Raw genomic sequence first — 5,061 nt, 5'->3', positions numbered from 1 at the left:
GATCACATTCCTGTAGACATGTGTTTTTTGACCCTCCCTATGATTTTTCATATTTTAGCACCTAAATATTTAATTTAGGCCTAATATAGCTATTTCAACTAGTTTTAACTCTTTTACTTTATTTTATTGCAAGAAAAATGAAAATTACAAAAAAAATTGTATCATTAATGTTTTGTTGTCATTTTTAATCTTAAAAAAAATACCAAAAAATAATTTTATTTCAACGGTCAGTCTTATTTTAATAGTTATTTTATTTAAGTAGGACTAATTAATAAATGGGGTCGTATTTTAATCTCGTTTGCAGGGAAAGGATAAAACTTGGGCTTGAGCAACCCATTTTTAGGTCTAATTTTGGACCTAACCCATAATTCCCAAGCGCATTAAGTCCAATACCCATTAAGCTAACCCTATGGACCCTTCTAGACTCTTCTTTGGAGCAAAAAATAAATAAAAAGACCCTAAGGACCTAAGAGCAATTAGCACAAAAATACACATTTAGACCTAAACCTATATAATAGGGGTAACGCCTAATCAGCAAATGGGGGCGAACACAAAAAAAAGGGTCTTGATCTTATGAACAAAAAGAAGAAACGGGCAGAGTTAGGAGGAGGCGAGCAAGAAAATTGGGGATCTAAGAAAAAGAGGAAAATCCCAACAATTCTTTCCTCTTCACTACAACATCAGCACGTTCCCCTCCCAAATCCTCTTCTCCCACCTTAAACCCACTTGAAAATCAACAAAACCAGACCATCGGCTATACAAACCAGCATTTACGGTTCCGAGATCCACTGTTCATCCTCCCTAAAACCAGCACTCGCATCGAAATGCAAGGTGATTCAAATCCCAGCTAGTTTCGGTCTTAGTTGTTTGAAAAAGAGGGGTTTGAGTTGAGGATGACGATGGTGTAGTTGAGTTCCGACGAGATTTTGAGGTTTCATGGAAGTTCTCAGTTGGTCGTGACTAAGGAAAGTGTAAACCCAAGTTCATTTTTGAAAAGGCTTCTAAAGGTTCGTTAATTACCTATTACTTTTTTGCACTCATCTTTCAAATATAGAAGTTTTTGTTAGCAATGTTGTTTGAATCTTCCCGTCATCTGTTGAGCTCTTATGAGCTTTGTCATGTTTCAGTTATTTATTTATTGAGATTAATTATTTATTAGCATTAAGCTTGTCTAGTTTCATTGGTAGAGTGAAATATGATATTTTTGTTTGTTTAAGCTGAATAGTGAAAAGAGATTTGGGTCTACTGCTAGTGGGTTATGGGATCTGATTTGGTCGATTTTTGTGTGGGTATATGCTACAAGAGAATTGGGTCTATTACCTAGATTTTGCTTATTTGGCCTTTTCTAAAATGGCAAATTTGTTTGAAACTCAATAATTTCCAACATAATACTTCAAGAGCCATGGTTTCTGATTTAACTCGGCCTTAATTTATATTTGATCAGTACATGTTTATACCTTACTTTTTTGGATCAATAAAGCTACTGTATGGCATGGATATAAAAGGACGTGATAGGAGTATGAATGGCTATTTGATAAATATATATATGTAAAAGTAAAGTAACTTGGTTGGAGGTTTATTCTTTCCATTTTTGTTTGATTTACTGCCATGCTGGACACAGGCTTTTCTATTGTGAAATTCATGAAGTTTGTCTCTGTGCTATTTGTTTGGATATAGCCATTGAGTTGGTTTTCTGGGATAATTGGTAATTGGAGTACTCGAGTGCTTAAAACATTTTTATAATGTTTAAGAAAGGTTTGTTAAATTGGACAACTTGTTGTTTGGTTTAATTGGCGTGGAAACAAGTTTAGTAGGCAGTGAACTTTCGATAGTTAATTTGAATTAATAATATCGATAACCCATGGCCCTCAGATAATTAATGATAACTCTTTAGAAATCGAGGTTTATCATTAATTGAATTTTCCATGGCCCTCGCAAACTTGAAAGTGCGTTGTTGCTTTAGGCGCGCTATTTAAAATTAATTTCTTAAATTCGGGGGTGCATTTCATATGACCCGGTCTTAATTTCCAACAAGGTTAAATAGAATGTGTCGGGAACTACGGGTGCATTTCATGTAGCGTGGCTTGCGATGTGTTTTAAATAACCTTGAATCAATTCTTTAAATAAATAAAAGCAGTTTTAAAGTTAAAAATGCACATAGGTTTAAAAATGTTTTAAAATCATATAATAGGCCAATAATAACATTTGAGCGACCGTGCTAAAACCACATAACCCGGGAATGCCTAACACCTTCTCCCGGGTTAACAAAATTCCTTACCCGGATTTCTGTGTTCGCGGACCATAATTAGAGTCAATCTTTCCTCGATTCGGGATTTTAAACCGGTGACTTGGGACACCATAAATCATCCCAAGTGACGACTCTGAATTTTAAATAAATAATCCTATTTCGATTGTCACTTAAATTGGAAAAACTCCCTTATACCCTCTCTGGTGTAGTAAAAAGGAGGTGTGACAGCTTTGGCGACTCTGCTGGGGACAAGAACCCAGAACCTCTGGTTTAGAGTATAAAATTCGAGCTTAGATTAATTTTTATAGTTGGCTTTATTTATTATCTGGTTTTATTTACATGCTTGAGCCTAATGTGCTAAATGTTACTTTTTACCGCTTTGATATTGTTGAACTATATATAAATTGTTACGAAACCCTCTTCTATCTGAGTCTTCTAAATCATCTGGGAAGTGTACACTTCGTGTGACTTCTCTTCTGTTAGAGTCATTTCAATTTTAGAATGAGGTTCGGACAAGTTGCAAAGCCGGTGAAGCTTCTGTATTCCTGGTAGGCTGCCCCCCTCGGCTCGAGCTGTCCGCTCGGGTAAGCCAGGTCTAGAACAAATAAACCCAGGTTTTTAAACCTAGAATAACACAGCCTCATACCAAATCCCTAGTAGGAACGCTTGTTTGCATCACGTGCATCTGACTTTGGGGACTCAACACAGGGGTTGGGTTTGTCTAGGACAAGTGTACCCAAAAAATAAAAGGCTACCCTGTTGCATCTTATGTGCTACATGTTGCAAATTTTCAAGGGTAAAAGGGCTCATTTGGCGGACCAATGAGGTTTGAGGGCAAATGAGAAAGAAAAGAGGGTGAAGTATGAAACTAAAGCAAGTAGGGCCCTGTTATATTTTCTGTCACATTTTTGTTAAGAAAAAGACCCAAAAAAAATTCAAAAAAAAAAAAGATTTTGCACTTTTTATCATTTTCCGAAAACCAAAAAAAAAAGAGGAAAAAGAAAATACAAAAAGATTTTACATGTTTCATCATTTTTCAAAATAAAAGACAAAAAAATATGTTTTCTCTAAATTAGTTTTTTTTAATATAATTCTTGCCCGTATCCAATCTGCCCGAACTACACATACCTGATTCTCGTCTTTCGGGGCGTGATACGTAGGCAACTTACATAGGGTCCGGTCTTCCTAGTAAATCTTAGGTTCTTGGCTTTGCAGGGTCTTAGCCAAATTTTGCATTTCTAGCCATCTTTTGTCACATAAGCCATTTTGCAAAAATAGCCTCAATCATGTATTGCATGCTTCCAATAAGGAGTGTTATTGTCTCACCTAGTGTTGGTTTGAGTTTTTTTTTTCATACAGGTGTGGATCTACTTACTGGAGTTTGAGCATGACAGACACCCCGTGACCATCCAGTCAGAATCGCTCATTCAAGAGTTGATTAAGGAGATTTGCTTTATTTTTTATGTTTTGAGTCTATTCTTCATTTTATGTCGTCTTTTATTTTCTAGTTTTGTACAGTAATGTCGAGTCTTTTGTTATTGTAGTTTCTACTTTATATTTAAAAAAGTGTGCTGTAACTCAAAAATCCAAAAAAAGGAGGTTTCGCATTTTACATTTCTGTTAGAAGTTTTCTTTAGAATACTAATTCTTTTAAGGTGGTTTTCCTTTAGGAAATTAATATCTAGAACACAAAATAAAAATTGTTGTTACATTTCCTTTTAGTACATTAAGACTAAAAATTTTAAAAAAGAGAATTTTCTTTTAGTACCTCTTTAAAAGTTTTCTTTAAGATTTTAGTTCCAAAAATCGAAAAAGATTTTCTCTTGAGGTGCTTCTTTGGGAAATTAATGAGAAATGAAAAAAAATTCTTTTTATTTTCATTGGAACTTTAGGATATTGTACATAGAAGAAAAAAATATACTTTATCTTTTGTTTATCTTTAAAGTTTCTTCCTTAGGTAATCAAAAACTGAAATCCAAAAATATTTTTTATCTTGTTTATTTCTCGTTTTAAAATCTTTCTTCAGAGATATCAAATGAAAATTCAAAATATTTTTCTTTGGTTTATTCTTTAGATTTCCTTCTAAAAGAAAAGAATCAAAAAAAAAAATATTTTTCTCTTATATGTTTTTTTTTCCTTAATAATTTTCCATAGAGTATTTGATTCAAAAGAAATAAAACATGCATGTTAAGCTTGAGTTTAGAATAAGTTATAGAACATTAAGTCTAGAAATTCAAAAAAGAGATTTGTTTCTTTTATTTCTCTTTTCTCATCAGAATAGTCATTAAGGAAAAAAAAGAAGAAAAAAGAGAAAAAGAAAAAGAGAACGTTGGTTTGTTTTCTTTATTCCCGATCTTTCCGAACTACGCAAAGATCTGATTCATGCGGCGTCATGGTACGTAGACAACCTACGTAGGGTTCGATCGAATCATTTTTTATTATTATTAAATAAAAAAATAAAAAAAAACAAACAAAAAGAAAAGAAAAAAAAGAGATGAAATCATGGGATGTCAGAAATGAGAGGGAAGAAAAGAGCGATAATCAGAAAGAAAAAAAAGGAAGGAAAATGAGCGAGCTAAGAAGTGCGAGAAAAGAAAAGAAAAGAAAAGAAAATAGAAGATTCAAATGGACAAATTGGGATGATTCCAAGTGACCTTGTGACCCTCGAAGTCATTCTTGAACCGTTAATTGTGGCTAGGTGCATTGCACGAAATGTGATATTTTTAGCTGTTAAATGCCCTAACGCTAACATGATGACTTCATTTTGTTCCTCTTTGTTCTCCTCATTATAGCAGAAAGGTGGTTGATTTGTG

General features: G+C 33.6%; 1 long non-coding RNA gene across 1 annotated transcript; it reads left to right on the top strand.

Annotated features, from left to right (window-relative positions):
* The first annotated feature begins 528 nt into the window (after positions 1-528).
* On the top strand, positions 529-3,860 carry LOC107797897 (uncharacterized). The gene is made up of 2 exons (XR_001650784.2): positions 529-1,007; positions 3,608-3,860. It is a non-coding gene; the product is annotated as an uncharacterized LOC107797897 (long non-coding RNA).
* Positions 3,861-5,061: the final 1,201 nt, after the last annotated feature.

The sequence above is a fragment of the Nicotiana tabacum genome, chromosome 6 (genome assembly GCF_000715075.1).
Source record: "Nicotiana tabacum cultivar K326 chromosome 6, ASM71507v2, whole genome shotgun sequence".
NCBI lineage: Eukaryota > Viridiplantae > Streptophyta > Magnoliopsida > Solanales > Solanaceae > Nicotiana > Nicotiana tabacum.
This window is presented reverse-complemented; position numbering and strand designations above follow the sequence as displayed.